A 21,057-nucleotide genomic window follows, 5' to 3' on the forward strand; every position below is an offset into this window, starting at 1 on the left:
TGACGTCTCAGATTATTTTTCGTTCTTTTTATCATTTCTTTTGTATCCTGTCCAGACCTCTATGATGACTTCTCCCGGGCACGGCCCATTTCTGAAGTTTGCAGCTCAGATGTCTTCGGCTCCTCACTTTTCCAACATTTCTGCACCTATAAACGAAGATAAAATTCTCATGATGCCATACTATGCTTCTAAATATAATAGTATCATACACTGTGCCCCTGAATATAATAGTACTATACACTGTGCCCCTGAATATAATAGTATTATACACTGTGCCCCTGAATAAAATAGTAACATACAGTGTGCCCTGTATACAATAGTACTATACAATGCGCCCCTGATTATAATAGTACTATACACCGTTTCACTGAATATAATAGTACTATACACTGTGCCCCTGAATATAATAGTATTATACAATGTGCCCCTGAATACAATACTAACATACAGTGTGCCCTGTATACAATAGTACTATACACAGCGCCCCTGATTATAATAGTACTATACACCGTTTCACTGAATATAATAGTACTATACACTGTGCCCCTGAACATAATAGTATTATACACTGTGCCCCTGAATATAATAGTACCATACACTGTGCCCCTGAATACAATAGTACTATATACTGAGCCCCTGAATATAATATTACTATACACTGCGCCCCTGAATATAATAATACCATACACTGTGACCCTGAATATAATATTATTATACACTGCGTCCCTGAATATAATAATACCATACACTGTGACCCTGAATATAATATTATTATACACTGTGCTCCTGAATATAATCGTACTATACACTGCGCATAGTATCATACACTGTGCTCCTGAATATAATAGTACTATACAATGTACTCCTGAATATAATAGTACTATACACTGTGCCCCTGAATATAATAGTACTATGCACTGTACTCCTGAATATAATAGTACTATACACTGTGACCCTGAATATAATACTACTATACACTGCGCTCCTGAATTTAATAGTACTATACACTGCGCCCCTGAACATAATTGTATTATACACTGTGCCCATGAATTAAATTGTTTTAAACACTGTAAAGTAAAACACCACACACTAACAATGCCCACTGTAGTTAGCGCCAGTCACAATGCGCCCTGTAGATAGTGCCAGTTACAATGCCCTCTGTAGATAATACCCCTTGTAGATGGCGCCAGTCACAATTCCCCTGTAGATAGCGCCAGTCACAATGCCCCCTGTAGATAGCGCCAGTCACAATGCCTTCTGTAGATAATGCCCCCTGTAGACAGTGCCAGTTACAATGCACTCTGTAGATAATGTCCCCTTTAGATATTGCCAGTTACAATACCCCCTGTAGATAGTGCCAGTTACAATGCCCTCTGTAGATAATGACCCCTGTAGATAGCGCCAGTTACAATGCCCTCTGTAGATAATGTCCCCTGTAGATAGCGCCAGTTACAATGCCCTCTGTAGATAATGTCCCCTGTAGATAGCACCAGTTACAATGCCCCCTGTAGATATTGCCCCCAACGCAGCCCAGAAAAAAAAACATTCTCATCAGTCCCCGTTCCCGCTCCATCCTCCAGCGACGCAGGACTGGTCAGAGACCAGATAGCGTCATCCCGCCTAACGGCGCAGTCGGCATGATGATGTCATCACGTCGACTGTCATTAGAAAAGCGCCGAATGGGAGGAAGGGAACTGATAGTTCCCTGTTTCGCCATCGCTAAAGTAATCAATTGTATCTGCATCCTAAGGACGTGGATACAATTAGGTAAGGGGTCCTGCTTCACCACGGTTCTCTGAACCGGCTGTAATTTTAACAGCCGCTACGGGAGAACCAAGGCGAACTGGGCCACTTCCAGCCTCGGGCCCTGGGCACTTGCCCAGATTGCCCTTATTATAATCCGCCCATGGATACATTGATGGAAAAATGTAAAAGTTATGGGACTTGGAATGAGGCAACAAAAAAAAACTATTTTTAAAAAAAAATTAAAAGTGTTTTTATTGTGCAAAAGTAATACAGCATATATAACAACCCCTATAGATATCTGGTATCATTGTACTCATACCAACCCATAGAATAAAGGTAACATGTTAATTAAGAACGACGGAAATTTTAAATTCTAAAATTAATGGCGGAATTGGTTGGTTTTCTTTTATTCCCTCCCAAAAAAAAGGTTCATAAAAGTTAATCACTTGATTATACATACCTCAAAACGTTAACATTAAAAAACACAACTCATTTCACAAAAAACAATCCCTCATACAGCTGCGTCAATTAGCAAAATAGAAAACATATGGCTCCTGGAATGCAACAATGAAAAAACGAAAAAAAAGTGCTTGATCCGGTTTGTCCAGTCCTAAGACATTTATGCACAATCCCCATAAATATATATATATATAGATACTACCATATAAATACTGTAATAACATATGAGTACAACATAGGTACCATACAAGAAGATTTTTATTACATTTAATCACAAATAGTAAAAACAATGGCCAGCACGACCTAAAAAAATTGACAAACAAGTTTAAAACAACATGGTGGTGGTGGGGGGGACTACAACATACAGAGCAGCTTATCACACCAGTACAGTACAAAAAATAGCAGCGAATAACACAGAGTATCACATGAAATAGTAATACATATTGCACACAGAGACAAAAAATGTATACACTCAGTATATTACTGTTTATCAGTGCTGTCTCAAAAAATATATAAGATGTCTATAACACGGATATCGCTAGGTTAAAATACCAACCACTGTGCTGCATAGTGAGTCCCAACTATAACCAAACCACCACCACAGAACCCCGATGCACGTTTCGCCGTCAGCTTTTTCAAGGGATTGGTCGGTTCATTACCATCTTAAATGAAAATCAACTAAATATCAAATTAACATATGTGATCAGCCAGGAAGAAATGGAATTTCTTGATATCAAAATTACTGTCAACAATTTGGGTAGGTTGAATACTACTGTGTTTCGGAAAGAAACATCTGTCAATGCTCTTCTACATGCTTCATCTTTTCATCCCTCTCATACAATTCGTGCTATTCCAACAGGCCAATTTTTGAGGGCAAGAAGGGTATGTGACTCCCATGCCAATTTTGAGGATGAAGCATATCATCTGAGGAATCGTTTTTTACAACGAGGTTACCACAAGCGTGACATAGAAAATGGATATCAGAGAGCAAGTATTGCTGATCGAAATGCCCTTCTAACCCAACAAAAACACAGAAAATCTGAGAATGTGGTAAGATTAATCACAACCTACAACACACAGTGGGCAGAAAAAAGAAAGATTTTGGAAAGATACTGGCCAATTTTACTATCTGACCCTGATTTGAGAAGATATTTACCTACCAGATCCCAAATAACGGCTAAGAGAAGTAAAACGTTGGGTGACCATTTGGTTAGGAGTCATTATACAGCTCCCCAACCCAACCCATACATCATTGGGTCAAAGGGACCTGATTGGGGTTCATTCCCCTGTAGTCATGGTGCAATATGTAGTTTGATGGTAAAAACGAACACATTTTCCGATTCCGATAACCAAAGGTGCTTCAAAGTGGTACATTTCATTAATTGCAGCACCTCTGGAATTGTATATATGGCCTCTTGTCCTTGTGGTTTGTCCTATGTTGGCATAACAACTAGGGTAATGAGAGTAAGAATACAGGAACATGTATGGGACATAAAGAATGCTGGAAAAATTGCCGGTGACCATTTGGACAAAATCAATAAACTGAAACCTATCCCTAGACATTTTAGGGAATTCCATAACAACAGATGGCAAGAATTAAGAGTCCGTGGAATAGACAAGAACATCACTGGATCTCGAGGTGGAGACGCTTTTCGGAAACTGGAAAGGATAGAATGTAAGTGGATAACAAAATTGAAGACTAGTTCTCCTTTCGGTCTGAATGAAAAAATGTTTTTTGCATCTTTTCTATAGCTGTATACACTTTTATAGCATCTTCCTAATTTTAATCTTTATATTCGTTTGGATATTTTGGTGTAGTGGTATGGATGAGTGTAATCAGTTAGGAAATTGGTAGCTAATTTTTGCACATAAATGTGTATTAATTGATATATATATATAAAGATGGCACCCTGTGCGAAATTATCTTTTGGCGCCCCACCCCATCATTAAAAAAAATGCCCCATAAAAAAATTATAATGCCAATTTAGTGCCCCCATACAGTATAATAATAATATTTAATAATATATTACAACCCCTTCAAGGACACAGTATTTTGTCCTCTAATTGTGCCCACAGTATTATGCCACCTGTAGTACCCTACACACAGGGGCGTAACTAGGAAAGACTGGGCCCCATAGCAAACTTTTGACTGGGCCCCCCCCCTCCCCTGGGTATCACACAACCCCCCCTTCTAGATAGTGCCTTTTTTACAGCCCCCCCTGTAAATAACGCCATTCAGCCCCCTCTGTAGATAGCGCCATACAGCCCCCTCTGTAGATAACACCATACAGCCCCCTCTGTAGATAGCGCCATACAGTCCCCCCTGTAGATAACGCCATACAGCCCCCTCTGTAGATATCCTCTAAGAGGGGGCTGTATGGCGTTATCTACAGGGGGGACTGTATGGCGTTATCTACAGGGGGGACTGTATGGCGATATCTACAGGGGGGACTGTATGGCACTATCTACAGGGGGGACTGTATGGCGCTATCTACAGGGGGGACTGTATGGCGCTATCTACAGAGGGGGCTGTATGGCGTTATCTACAGGGGGGACTGTATGGCGCTATCTACAGAGGGGGCTGTATGGCGCCATCTACAGTGGGGACTGTATGGCGTTATCTACAGGGGGGGCTGTATGGCGCCATCTACAGAGGGGGCTGTATGGTGCTATCTACAGGGGGGCTGTATGGCGCTATCTACAGGGGGGCTGTATGGCATTATCTACAGGGGGTCTGTATGGCGTTCCCTACAGGGGGGGTCTGTATGGCGTTATCTACAGGGGGGCTGTATGGCATTATCTACAGGGGGTCTGTATGGCGTTCCCTACAGGGGGGGTCTGTATGGCGTTATCTACAGGGGGTCTGTATGGCGTTCCCTACAGGGGGGTCTGTAGGGAACACCATACAGCCCCCCCTGTAGGGAATGCCATACAGACCCCCCTGTAGGGAACGGCATACAGACCCCCCTGTAGGGAACGCCACACAGCCCCCCCTGTAGGGAATGCCATACAGCCCCCCCCTGTAGGGAACGCCATACAGCCCCCCCCTGTAGGGAACACTTTACAGCCCCCCCTGTAGGGAACGCCTTACAGCCCCCCCTGTAGGGAATGCTATACAGCCCCCCTGTAGGGAACACTATACAGCCCCCCCTGTAGGGAACGCTATACAGCCCCCCCCCCTGTATGGAACGCCATACAGCCCTCCCCCTGTAGGGAACGCCATACAGCCCCAACCCCGCAAAAAAATGCGACCTACAGTGTGAAAAGACAAAAGACATGTATCCCCTATCCACAGGATAGCCATGGCTTGAGAAAGGTTCCAGTTCGAAACGTTGCTGTGTTGAGGTGAATAAATCCACCCTGCTTGCATCTACTCTGAAGTCCTGGTGCCGTTACTGTGTTCTATGCTTCTTTCTATTGTGTTTTGGGGAATTTATTCACCCCCAGGTAACGAGCACATGGCCTGATTTTTTGGAACTATTGGAGTGCTGTGTTCATCTCTTTCTGGACTGTATATATATATATATATATATATATATATATATATATATATATATAGATAGATATAAGAATTGAGTGAGCTGAAAAGTTGCAGGGTGATTAAAGTCCACCTGCTTCACGAATATCTACTGGAGTGCTGCCGTTCTTTTCTTTTTTTATATGTGATTTGGATGCTAGATCGGCATTCAAGGGCTTGCACCCAGGTCATCTTTTTTCATTACAGTGCTACTTTCCTGTTATAGATATATATATATATATATTCCACTGGAAGAAGAACAGTAAACATGGCACTCACTGTAAACATATTTAGTGCTGTGGATGTAATTGGAGGACAAATTTTTGTGACCAATGACTGGTGAGATGCCGTAGATTTGGTAGACTACAGAAAGTACAGATGTAGCCAAGTTTATCTTGACTTTGATAACTTGCTGCAGCGTGATATCACACAACACAAGCCATTGAAAAGTCATTGAAAAAATCAAGTTAAAGTTTGACACTGTGTATTTAATGCATTAAAAGTCAAGTTAAAGATGGCTACATCTGTTCATAAAGCAACATTGCTAAGTAATTGTTGAGTTGTCATGAAGACTAAACAGTTTTTAGCCAATAATGGCTTTAAAAATAAGTGACCTATCTGTTGACAACAGTCTTTCTTAATGATGAATTCTTTCTTGGCTGCAGATCTGCAGATAATTGAATATCTTACTGAAATTCCTGTCTAATAGCTTTAATTATTTACTTTATCATTGCAGAAATCTTGTGCTTGGTTGTACAGTATCTGAAGAAGCAATTGCTTCTTTAATAAGGCAATAGCATGTGCCATATATGCATAAGGTAAAACCGAAATAGGTATAGAAAAGAGAGAACCAGCTATAGTAGAGATTAGGATGTGTGTAAAGAGCTGATAAACATCAGGTGGTCAAATGACCAGTGAAGAGGTCGATCATTTTTGTGAATGGCAGCTGCAAGATCATCTGTTACGTTTGAACAATGGCCCTTTATATAGCCACTCTCCACCCATCTAAAATTGGGTACTCAAGTTAAAGAGTAAAGGCTCTATTACACTGGCCAATTTTGGCGGGTGCAACAAGCGGCGATCAACGAGACAGCTCGTTGATCGGCGCTCGTTTGCTCCTGTCACAAGGAGGTATGTATGTAGGTAAGCGGTTGTTACTCCGATCGCTCGTCCCCATTCATTATTATCATATCAGCAGTGCGTCTCCAGGGAAATGTGCTGCCGACAACAATAATACTTCCGTTTTTTAAAACGATACGATCAGCAGATGAACAAGCGTTTGCTCGTTCATCTGCTGATCACAGCCCTGCTAACACAATGCAATTATCGGCAACAAGCGTTCTGTGAACGCTTGTTTGCCCGATAATTGCCCAGTGTAAAACGGCCTTCAGGGTCCTCTTACATGGCCCGATGTGGGCCGTGTAAACGAGCACTGATAAACATGACAGCTTGTTGATTGCCTTTCATTTGCTCCTTTCACAAGGAGCTCTATGTCTGGGGACAAGCGCTCGTTACTACGATCGCTCGTCCCCATACATTTCTATCATGATGTCAGCATGTCTCCCTGTTTACACAGGTAGATGTGCTGCCGACAACGATAATAGTTTCAGCTGCATAAACGATACAATCATACGATGAACGAGCATTTGCTCTTTCATAGGCTGATCATTGGCCTGTTTACACAAGGCAATTATCGGGAACGAGCATTCTGCGAATGGTCGTCGGCCCGATAATTGGCCTGTGTAAAAGGGCCTTAATTCTTGTTTTACCAAGATTCACACTCATAAACATATTTTCTGTGTACATCAGTCAGGAGTTAGGCATTGTAAATTATAATTTGTGTAAAATTTCTAACAATCGGCCAAAACAATTGACAAATGTTGTATGTGTAAAGGCACATTTGGTCAAGTTTAAATAACTGTAACCTTGAAAATTTATTCAAGGCAATATCTGCAATGTTTCAAAAGTATGATATTTTTCATAGTATTTGTACATATCGATTATTATTTTAAACGGATAATCACAAGTTACCCTTAAGACAAGTAATTCAAAGACCTATAGCTTGTTGATAATTTGTAAACAGAAGGTGGAGACATGTATATTTTTTCCATAAATGCTATGCACATATATATATTTTTTTAATATTTAACAATGTATCATGGGATTTCCAACAACTTTTTAATTGGTTTCTATTAAAATAATGTATTTACCATTTGAGATACAACTTCTATTTTTCCTGTATATCGAAGTCATCTAAAGTTACAATATGGGTCCATAGGTTTCCTTAGCTGCTGTGACAATCAGCACTTGTAAGGCACAATAATATGGCCATGTGCATGGAGCCTCAGGCCTAAATTCTAGAAATGTGCAGAGGAAGTGAATACACTTTATTTTAATGATACTGGGATTCATTTATCAATGCTATTTAGCAGAAAAGATGGCATTGTTACCATGCTATGGGTAAAATGGCCTTTTTCTGCTAGACAGTTATAATAAATTATGCCCATTATCTTTAGATAATACCTCATTTGTGGTAGATTTCAGTTTTGATGACTTTCCATTTTGTTTTCATGTACTCATTCAAATTCAGTGACCAACATATGTCTAGGGAAAAGGGATATGTGTCGTTTTTAGTAAGAAGAATCCCTTTATTCACTCAGCAAAGACTCACGCATATTTATGGAACAATCACTCAACTTCTGTAGCTTCATCATGAGGATGTGATGTAAAGATAATTGTGGGCTTGTGCACATGGGCATGTTATGGTTCTATGCAAGCTTTGATTTTTACAAAGCCATAATATGGCACACATCGTGTGGGGTCATAGTGTGCCGCAGTATGCTGTTTTTTGGATATATTCTCCACTAGAAGCATTGGTTTTAGGGAATAGTATCTCCCTAATATATGGTGTAGTACAGAGGCTCCATATAGTGGCACATAAAGTGCCTATGGCAGAGCAGCAGAGACTCCTTGTGCCACAGTACGGGCTACATGCACATGGTTCTGCCATGTGCATGAGCCCTAAACTGCAGACTGTAATTTGTTGATGTTTTTCTTTAATTGGCTCTGCAGCATTTAGAGAAAAAATTCCCTGACTATTTCCAGGTAAGGTCACATGGGATTGCGTCACATGGTATCAGAGACAAAAAAAAATATTTAATTCCTACTTTATAACAAAACATTTTTACTGAAAGTATACAGTGCTGTGAAAAAAGTATTTGCCCCTCACCCGATTTCTTCTATTTTTGTTAATTTGTCCCAATTAAATGTTTAAGTTCATCCAACTAATATTAAGATATAAAACCTATATCGCCCATGTGAAATAGTAATTGCCTGTCTAAACCTAATAACTAGTTGTGCCTCCCTTGGCAGTAACAACTGGAATCAAATGTTTGTGATAACTTCCGATGAGTCTTTTACATCTCTGTGGAGGAATTTTGGCTCATTCTTCTTCACAAAATTGTTAATATTTGGCTACATTGGAGGGTCTTCGAGCATTAACTGCCTTTTTAAGGTCTTGCCACCGCATCTCTATGGGATTTAAGTCAAGATTTTGATTAGACTACTCCAAAACATTCATTTCACTTCTTTTGAGCCATTTAGAGGTGGTCTTGCTTGTGTTCTTTGGATCATTGTCCTGCTGCATAACACAACTGAAATTGGGCTTTAGGTCACGAGATGAGAGGCGGACATTCTTCTTCAGGATCTTATGATAGGAAACAGAATTCATGGTTCCATCAATAAGTCGTTCAGGTCCTGCAGAAGCAAAGCAACCCCAGACTATCATGCTCTCATGCTATGTTTGACTGTTGGTATGATGTTCTTATGGTGGAATGCAGTGTTACCTTTACGCCATATTTAGCGGACCTTCGTCCTACAAAAAGTTCCCCAGAATATTATCCCAAAAGTCTTGGAGTCATTTAGATGTTTTTTTTTTTTAAATTGTGAGACGAGCCTTTGTGTTCTTTTTGGTCAGCTGTGGTTTGCGCCTTGCCACTCTCCCATGGATTTGTACCGAGTGTCTTTATTATTGTGGAATTGTGTACATCGAACTTAACTGAGCCAAGTGAGGCCTACAGTTCTTTAGATATTTGTCTGGGTGCCTTTGTGGCCTCCTGGATGAGTCGTCAATGTGTTCTAGGTGAAAATTTGGTAGGCCAGTCAATCCTGCAAAAGGTTAACCACTTTTCTAAGTTTTTTGCATTTGTGGATAATGACTCTTGCAATGGTTTGCTGGAGTCCCAGAGCCTTAGAAATACTTTATATCTTAAATAAATCAAAGGAAGAAGCGCCTCATGGTGCGGAATCCCAAAACAATACTGAACAGAAATACAGGTGTAAGAATTATCCTCACCTGGGAAAGTTGTGTAGCGTCCAGGCACAATGCTGTTGAAAGGCATATAATGGATGAAGTTGCTGCTGCTTCCTAGCCAATGGGACAAAAAAAGTTCCACCGCGTGGCAATGGATTAGTGCGAAAAATTGTTAAATATATATATATATATATATATATATATATATGTATATATATATATATATATATATATATATATATATGAAATACATATATTAGAGGAAGTCAAGAAGCACTATTCGATCCGGAGGTGGAAAGATATTTAATTAAGTATTTAAGGACTATTAATTAAGGTAACGCGTTTCAACGCCGGACTGGCGCCTTCAGACCTAATACATTAAAAGCTACAGACAGTGTGGTTTATATACGTGAAAAACCGCCAAAATGCCCCCTGAGTGACAGTTACAACCACCAATCAGAGTAGACAAAGATAAACAAACAAATAAAAAAATAAAAAAATTCAATCACGAAAACTTTATTTCAAAAACAAAACAAAGAACATATAACAAAGGGTGCAATAGAATTAGGTTATTCATATGTTAATGTTGATTAGCTGTAGTAACTTGATTAAAAAGACTAATAAAGAATGTATGTAAAGATGTGCCCAGAGGAGTGGACATAGACGGAAGGACCGAAGGATCGAAGCCAGGGAGTTTAGAAGTTAGGGCATGATATGTCAGAAGCCGAGGCTAGGGAGTGAGTGGAGTGAAAATGCAATGCATCGCCAAAAACAAACATAACCCCGAAGTATAATGCTCAGTAGACCGTGAGCGCAGGGACGAGAGGAATAAGATCATTGGCGGCAGTATGACGGGAGGAGGCCAATCAGCGTTCAGCATTCAGCCAACCCCCAGTTGTCACGGAGATCGGAGGCTCCCCTGATAGGCTGGGGAAGCAGCCAAGCAGATATAAATATAAACACATGTACATGCTCACCTGTAGGAATATTAACAGTGTGCATGCACATTACCCAAGTAAACAAGAAATGTAAATGCATAAGATTAAATTATATATATATATATATATATATATATATATATATATATACAAACATCCAAAAAATCAAATCAATATGTATATATATGCATGTATGTACATATAAATAAATATACGTACAGAATTACAAAAAGGGTAAAAAAAAATACATGGTTGGGATTAAATGGTATTAATAAATAGATAAAGGTATGATAGGCGGCCTTAAAATAATGTCTCAATATACTCATTAAGACCATGCGGTTGTAGACATGACAGTTTATAAATCCAGTTCTCACGTTGCCGGAGTTTAACAAATCCATTGGGGATGGAATTAACAATTTGTTCAATAGGTATGATACTAATGCATTTAAAATCATTATTATGTAAAGTGGTACAGTGCCGTGATACACTATGTTTTAAAAAACCATTGCTGACATTAGACCTATGCTTATTTATCCGGTTTCTTAGATGCTGTATAGTACGTCCGATATATTGGAGGTTACAAGGACACTGTAGTAAATACACCACAAAGTCAGACTCACAATTTAAAAAGGTTTTGATTGGGAAAACCTCCTGTGTCACCAATGATTGGAAAGATGTTGTTCTATGGGTGATATTGAGACAACACAAACAACGGGATTTATTGCATCTAAATGAACCGATGATATTAGGCAATAAACTTAGTAGCTTTGTCTTCACTTGTCGAAGTCTACATGGTACCAGTAAATTTCTAAGGGTAGTGGACCTTCTAAAAGTCATCTTAGGTTTATCAGGTAGAACTTTTTTCAAGTGTGCATCATTAAGTAAAATATACCAATACTTCTTTAAAATACCTTCAATTAATTTATGGTCAGAATTAAAAGTGGTTAAAAAATTTGGTTTTGTCCTTAAATCAACATCAGTTGTTCTTGGTGGCGGTTTATTTTGTATGAGACAATCACTTTGTGAGTATGCCGACGCCTTTTTAATAGCCCCTTGATTTAGGCTTTCTGGATAGTGTTTTTCACGGAACCGTTTAGTCAATGTTTTACACTGTGTTAAATATGCATCATTAGTAGAACAGTTTTTTCTAATCCTTTTAAATTGGCCAAAAGGAATATTTGTTAGCCATGGTTGATAATACTTCTAAAGTCCAGATAGCTATTAATATCCACTTGCTTGAAAAAAGTACTCGTAGCAAGGTTACCCCTAATATCCTTTGAAATTAAAAGGTCTAAAAACTCAATACTGGCTTCTGAGTAATGGTGGGTAAAAGTAAGACCAAACTAATTATTATTAAGATACTCCAAAAAAAGGTTGCCATCAGTTTCTCTACCATGCCATAATAAAAACAAATCATCTATATATCCTTCGTCCCGACGAGCAAATATGACTCGTTCGCCTGGACTATGGACATAGCCTTATTCTCCAGAAAACTTCATTGGCATAAGTTCTTCAAAGACAGGAGAACCTGTCAGGAATATCATCTTGAGCTTGAAGACCTTACAACAGCTAGAGATTTATCTGATTAATTGGAGGATAATATTAGAGACAGGACAAAGGGGCCATTTACTAATTTAAAACTAACGAGCAAACATATGCCACCTGTCTGTAATAATCCCAACATTGAGATTTTCAAAAAATTAGTTGAGAAAGACTTGAGAACACTGGAGAATCACAAAAGCGACTATGCTAATCTGTCCAGAACAGAAAGAAGTACTTTACAGACTCTATCTAATAACAGAGAACTAATAATCAAACCCTCTGATAAAGGGGGGAATGTAGTTCTAATGGACACTAATAATTACCTTGAAATGTGTAAAAGAGTACTGGATGACAAAGACACATATCATCGCCTAAGAGAAAATCCAATGGAAATTTTTAAGGGGCAATTGAAAGATATTCTTGACAGGGCTCTATCTAAGGGACTAATCAACAAAGTCGAAAATCAATACATGTACCCTGAAGCGCCAAAAATAGCAACCTTTTACACTACCCCAAAAATCCACAAGGGGACGTGTCCTGTAAAAGGAAGACCTATAGTCTCAGGCATAGGTAGCCTCAACCAAAGCATAGGGGTCTATATCTATCAAATCTTACATCAATTTGTCCTTAGTCTCCCATCGTATATTAGAGACACCACTGGTCTCCTTTTGAAACCGGAAGGCATCACCCTGTAGAGAAACATGATATTTGCCACTATCGATGTTGAAGCACTATATAGCTCAATCCAACATCATATAGGACTTGAGGCTATATCCCAATTTCTAAAAACAAGAGGTAACCATCTCAATGAACACAATTCATTCGTTATGGAATTTATGGAATTTAATCTTACCAAAAACTTCTTTCTGTTCGGTGGGCACTATTACCACCAGCTCAGGGGTACAGCTATGGGGAGCCCTTGTGCCACCTCATACGCTAATTTACTCCTGGGCTGGTGGGAAGAAAATGTGGTCTTCTCGGACACCAACAATAAATGGCAGGAATCCATAGGCCTATGGTTAAGATTTATAGATGACGTGTTCATTCTATGGATAGGAACTCAGACTGACTTTGAAAAGTTTGTCTCTGAACTAAATATTAATCAAGTGGGTCTGAGCTTCACCTCAGTGAGTGACCCAGATAGCCTGGCCTTTCTAGACGTCCGACACTCTAGGGGTCTGGCAGTCAAGATTCAAACAGAGGTTTTCAGAAAATCTACTGCAACAAATAGTCTCTTGAGGTGGGAGAGTGCCCGCCCATATGCCCTCAAACGAGGCATACCCAAGGGACAATACCTCCCTCTCAGGAGAAATTGTTCTAATACTAAGACTTTTATGATACAAGCTGCAGATATGAGAGAAAGATTTCGAGATAGAGGATATCCGGAGCATATTTTGAGGGATGAGATCATTAATGCAGTTAAAACCAAACGAAGTGACCTACTAATACCCAAAGAAGAAATACCTATAAAAAAATAATAAGATGCGCATCATAGGCACATTCGATGGGGCACATGAACAGGTAAGAGAGGTTATCCAAAAACATTGGGGGATTCTCATGGAAGATGCTGACCTGAAGGAAGCTCTGGGTGAGAGACCATTAATCACTTTTCGGAAAAATAAGATTGTGAGAGACAAATTGGTACAAAGCCACTATAAACCAATACCTGTCAATGACTGCTGGCTCAATAGAAGACCTATAGGGACCTTCAAATGTGGCAAATGCTTGGCCTGTGACTCCGTAATGACATCAAAGGCTATAGTGAGTACAACAACTGGTAGAGAATACATCACTAGAGAATTCATTACTTGTTTATCAAAAGGGGTCATTTATATGGCCAAATGCACATGCCCTATGGACTATATAGGTAAAACTAAACGCGAATTTAGGAGACGTATTAGGGACCACTATAATGACATACTAAATAAAAAAAGATACACCTATTGCGAGACATATCTGGGCAATGCATGGAGGTAACCCTAAGGTCATTCAATTTCAGGGAATACAACACTTTGAACCGAATCCAAGAGGTGGAAACTGGGACAGGGACCTCTTACAAGTAGAGAGCCGCTGGATTCACAGAATGAGAACTGTGGCTCCAGAAGGGTTGAATGAAAACCTCAACTATGCATGTTTTCTCTAAAATCTCTTTCTAAAAACCTATGTTAAAGTTAGTCCTTAAATGCAAACAAATACAGAGCTATTAGACATACATATATTGTTACAAAAAACAACTATGGATGTAAGAATGTAATATGTCATAAAAAAATTATAATAATTTTTTAACGGATGATTTGACAGCAGCAAAAAACGCTCTAATATCTGTATGGTCTGATAAGGGCCCTAAGCTCAGGATATACAAGACTGTCACATCCACGCATAATTATTGTAGCACAACACTTGACTAATATCTATATCTAGGCAACAATGTAAATAAAACTAAATAATATCTTATACACTTAGGTAACCTTGACTTGGAATGTTTAGTAGCCTTTTGGGGATATGACTGAACTAATTCCCTAAACACCAACATGCATCCAGCCTATTTAGGAGGCAGGGAGGACTGAGTGGTGTGATATTGAGTGGAATGTGATGAGTTAACAGCATTCCTCTCCTATTGGATGTCTGACGACCAAGACCCTGGAAGAGGCGGAGCCAACACATATACAAAAGAGCATGCGTTCAAGTGCTCGCTGCCATTGCCATATGATTTATCAAGCTGTGAGGCTCACACACTCCCTGATGAACCAGAACATATGGGAAAACGTGTTGGAGTATGACCTCTAGCATAACCACTATATCAGTATAGGGATAGGCTCCAGAGACAACGGGGTCGTTCTTTTTAGTAAGAGTGCCCGATATCGTTGTCGACAGTGAAGGCTGAGAATCTATTTGTGGACTAGGTAGAATACCACTGTATACTCCGATGATCCCGATCAGCCCTGTTATAAGCACTCTCAGTTACGAAACTAACTGAGGATTTGCTTCAGAGACAACGTGGTCGTTCTTGTAAGAACAAGTACCAGATACCGCTGTGAACAGAGGGGCAGAAATTTCGTCTGGGGATTGACAAAATACCACTGTACAACCCTATGATCTTGAACTACCCTGCTGTACTCACTCTGGGAACATTTATCCTACACTTATCAAGCTTGACACGCAGGCTGTATATGCAATAGGAGTACCACCTCTAGCATAACTATCATATCAGTACAGGGATAGGTTCCAGAGACAACGGGGTCGTTTTTTTCAGAACGAGTGCCCCATATCGTTGTTAACAGTGAGGGCTGAGAATCCTTTTGTGGATTAGGTAGAATACCACTGTATACTCATGTAATCCCAATCAACCCTGTGATAAGCACTCTCAGTTACGGAACTAACTGGGGATTGGCTTTAGAGACAACGTGGTCGTTCTTGTAAGAACGAGTACCAGACACCGTTGTCAACAGAAAGGGCAGAAATTTAGCCTGGGGATTGACAGGATACCACTGTACAACCGTATGATCCTAAACTACCCTGCTTTACTCATTCTGGGAACATCTATCCTATACTCATCAAGCCGAATACGCAGGCTGTATATGCAATATATTATCACACACAACGATATTGTTATTCCATTTTTATGGGAAAAAAAAAAGTTATATTTTAGAAATTTACCCTTCCCCAATATATTTGTTACAAAGTTGGGAGAAATATAAGGGGCCCAGCCCGTTGATTTATTACTGGGAATAAACAATCATCTATATGTCTGCAGTATAAAATGATATTCTGAATGAAAGTGCGATGACTATAAATGTACTGATCCTCAAATAAGCCCATATAGAGGTTTCCGTATGATGAAGCAAATCTAGAGCCCATAGCACAGCCTCTTGTTTGTCTGTATATAGTGTTATTAAAACTGAAGACATTTTGATCTAAAATGAAACGTACACAACCCAAAACAAAATTACTCTGGCTTAATGGCATATCCGAGTCCTTGTCTAAAAAGTGTTTTATGGCCCCAACCCCATTGTCATGAGGTATATTGGAGTAAAGTGCCGTGACATCAGCAGTTAAAAAATTCAATTCTTTAAAAGAGAGGGATGTATCAAGTGCTTGTAGCTCCTTAATATCTTTTAGATATGATGGGAGTTTTATTAACCACTTATGTAAGTGCAAGTCAACAAAATGGGAAAGATTACTAGTCAAAGACCCTATCCCAGAGATAATAGGGCGTCCAGGGGGTGAGGTAAGTATTTTGTGTAGTTTAGGTAGATGATAAAAAAATGATAGGACAAGGTCATGAATATCTAAAAACTTGCTCTCTTTTTTATTCAGAAGATGGTTATTAACGGCAGTGGTAATTTGTAACTTATAGTCAACAAGATAGTCCTCTAGTGGGTTTATCCTCAGTGTTTCACAAAAAGTATGATCGGACAGTATTCTGAGAGCCTCCGCGATATAGTCATCTCTGTCTTGGATAACGATACCACCACCTTTATCAGCTGATCTGATAACTACATTTGTATTGTCGGCTAGAGCCTTAATCACTTTTTTCTCCGCAGGGCTAAGGTTACTCTTGGTAGGGCGTATTGATTCAAGAGATCTAAATTCATTACCCACTATATTTAAAAAAATGTAAATGGCGGATCCACGGTGATGTATGGGGTTGAAGGATGATCTTGGACGTACATCTACTGGAATAGACGTAGTTGTTGAGAGGAGTGGCACCTCTTTGGACTGAGGCTCATTATTTGCCATAATTTTAAAGTGCCTAGTTATTGTGAGATTACGGATGTAAGCATTAAGGTCCAGGAAAAGTTAGAAACCATCAGGTGATGAAGATGGACAGAAAGATAAGCCTTTGGAGAGCAGTGACATTTCATTATCTTTAAGTAAATACTTGGAAAGGTTAAAAAGCTTTATTGTTTTGTTCAGTGTTTTTTTTCTTTTCCTGGCGTATTTGAGGGAGTTTTTGTTTTTACCTCCCCTGCATCCTCTATATCAATTTTTCTTTTTACTTGTGGTTTTTGAAGCGGTTGAAAGAAACGTTTTATGGGCTGGCTCTTTGGGTTTGCAAGCTGTGGTACTAACACAGAAACTGTTTGTGTCGATAGGCGGGTGAGAGCTGGGGAGGAGACAGATGACATTGTCAACTGTGATGGTAGACCTAAAAAAGAGACCATCGAGGATGCACTATCAGTGAAAGTCCTATCAGACTGATTAAGTAAGGACTCCAATGTGATGAGTAAGTCTGAAGATGTTGCAAAAGGGGTAATTGGGTCAGACCTAGTAGGGGACTTTTGGCTAAGTTCCATTAGTGTAGACTCATCATGTACAGTGAGTTGTGATAATGAAATGGGGGAACACAAGTTGCCCAAAACACCACAGGGCCATGATGGATAAGTTGAAAGTTGTTTGGGAGAGTGTTGTAATGGAGGATCAAGCTGTTGAATTTGAATTTTTTTTCTTTTTTTTTCTTTATTTGTTTATATACCGTTGTCTCCTCTGATTGGTGGTTGTAACTGTCACCCAGGGGGCATTTTGGCGGTTTTTCATGTACAGTGGAGGAAATATGTATTTAATCCCTTTCTGATTTTGTACGTTTGCCCACTGTCAAAGTCATGAACAGTCTAGAATTTTTAGGCTAGGTTAATTTTACCAGTGAGAGATAGATTATATTTAAAAAAAAAACAGAAAATCACATTGTCAAAATTATATATATTTATTTGCATTGTGCACAGAGAAATAAGTATTTGATCCCCTATCAACCATTAAGAGGTCAGCTTCCTCCAGACCAGTTACACGCTCCAAATCAACTTGGTGCCTGCATTAAAGACAGCTGGCTTACATGGTCACCTGTATAAAAGACTCCTGTCCACAGACTCAATTAATCAGTCTGACTCTAACATCTACAACATGGGCAAGACCAAAGAGCTTTCTAAGGATGTCAGGGACAAGACCATAGACCTGCACAAGGCTGGAATGGGCTACAAAACCATAAGTAAGACGCTGGGTGAGAAGGAGACAACTGTTGGTGCAATAGTAAGAAAATGGAAGACATACAAAATGACTGTCAATCGACATCGATCTGGGGCTCCATGCAAAATCTCACCTCGTGGGGTATCCTTGATCCTGAGGAAGTTGAGAGCTCAGCCGAAAACTACACGGGGGGAACTTGTTAATGATCTCAAGGCAGCTGGGACCACAGTCACCAAGAAAACCATTGGTAACACATTACGCCGTAATGGATTAAAATCCTGCAGTGCCCGCAAGGTCCCCCTGCTCAAGAAGGCACATGCACAGGCCCGTCTGAAGTTTGCAAATGAACATCTGGATGATTCTGAGAGTGATTGGGAGAAGGTGCTGTGGTCAGATGAGACTAAAATTGAGCTCTTTGGCCTTAACTCAACTCGCCGTGTTTGGAGGAAGAGAAATGCTGCCTATGACCCAAAGAACACCGTCCCCACTGTCAAGCATGAAGGTGGAAACATTATGTTTTGGGGGTGTTTCTCTGCTAAGGGCACAGGACTATTTCACCGCATCAATGGGAGAATGGATGGAGCCATGTACCGTCAAATCCTGAGTGACAACCTCCTTCCCTCCACCAGGACATTAAAAATGGCTCGTGGCTGGGTCTTCCAGCACGACAATGACCCGAAACATACAGCCAAGGCAACAAAGGAGTGGCTCAAAAAGAAGCACATTAAGGTCATGGAGTGGCCTAGCCAGTCTCCAGACCTTAATCCCATCGAAAACTTATAGAGGGAGCTGAAGATCCGAGTTGCCAAGCGACAGCTTCGAAATCTTAATGATTTACAGATGATCTGCAAAGAGGAGTGGGCCAAAATTCCATCTAACATGTGTGCAAACCTCATCATCAACTACAAAAAACGTCTGACTGCTGTGCTTGCCAACAAGGGTTTTGCCACCAAGTATTAAGTCTTGTTTGCCAAAGGGATCAAATACTTATTTCTCTGTGCACAATGCAAATAAATATATATAATTTTGACAATGTGATTTTCTGTTTCTTTTTTAATATAATCTATCTCTCACTGGTAAAATTAACCTTGCCTAAAAATTCTAGACTGTTCATGTCTTTGACAGTGGGCAAACTTACAAAATCAGCAAGGGATCAAATACTTATTTCCTTCACTGTATATAAAAAACACTGTCTGTAGCTTTTAATGTATTAGGTCTGATGAAGGCGCCAGTCCGGTGTTGAAACGTGTTACCTTAATAAATACTCCTTAAATACTTAATTAAATTTCTTTCCACCTCCGGATTAAGTAGCGCTTCTTGACTTCCTCTAATTTATGTATTTCATATATATTTATTATATATATATATATATATATATATATATATATATATATATATATATATATATATATATACATATATATATAAAAAACATATTTTTCGCACTGAACCAGAGCCTTAGAAATGGCTTTGAGATACTTTCCAGACTGGTAGATTTCAATGACTTCGTTTGGCATCTGTATTTGAATCTCTTTAGCACGTGGCATCATGAGACCTTTTAGCTGCTTCACATTGCCACACAGGTTCTATTTAAGTGATGTTTAGATTCAACAGGTTTGGCAGTAGTCATGCCTGGGTGTGGCTAATGAAATTTAACCCAATTGTCAATTGTGAATTTGGTTAACTGGTTCATTTAGTAGTGGAGGGGACAATTACTTTTTAGTTTTTCACATATGGCAAGGTAGGCTTGAACAACATATTTACCTTTAATAAATGAAATCATCATTTAAAAAAAGCATTTTGTGCTTACTTAGTACAAAACCTATATTACCATAAGAATAAATACCAATATAATAGTACAAAAACTAATTTATTAATATATAGTTGAAACAACCTACATAAAATCACATATACACATGGAAGACATTGTCAAAAACAAGAAATAGATAGAACAGAACTGGCAAATAATAACTGGGATCTACTTAGTCGCCATGTAAGACATCAGTACTAAGAATCCACATCATAACAAACATATGGCCAATATAAATAGTGTTTAACAGGAAATATCAATGTAGACAACATTTTTCCATTGAAAATAAATAACCAAAACCAATACTGACCTGGGTTTGCCATGTTAATACAATGCATGTCTGTCCTTCACCTCATCTTCCAACACAGGTTTCGCTATGTGCTTCCTCTTGTAGTGGGGAGGTGAGGGAGTGCTGGGCTAAGGCCTCATGCACACGACCGTAAAAACACCCGTTATTGCGGGTCGTTATTACGACCCGCAATAACGGGCTCATAGGCTTCTGTTAGCCACGGGTACCTTCCCGTTTGCTCACGGGAAGGTACCCGTGCCGTTAAAAAAGATAGAACATGCCCTATTTCATGCCGTAATAACGGCACGGGCATCCCATAGAAGTCTATGGGGCTCCCGTAATCATGGGTGGCTCCGTGTGTTCACCCGTGATTACGGGAGCGTTGCGAGGTCAGGGGACTACCCGGTCTGCAGGCCACAGCCCAGTGGCGTAACTACCGCCGGGACTACAATGAAAACTATGGCAGAGCGGGGAGGTATCTCC

Source organism: Rhinoderma darwinii, chromosome 5, assembly GCF_050947455.1.
Source record: "Rhinoderma darwinii isolate aRhiDar2 chromosome 5, aRhiDar2.hap1, whole genome shotgun sequence".
NCBI classification, from domain to species: domain Eukaryota; kingdom Metazoa; phylum Chordata; class Amphibia; order Anura; family Rhinodermatidae; genus Rhinoderma; species Rhinoderma darwinii.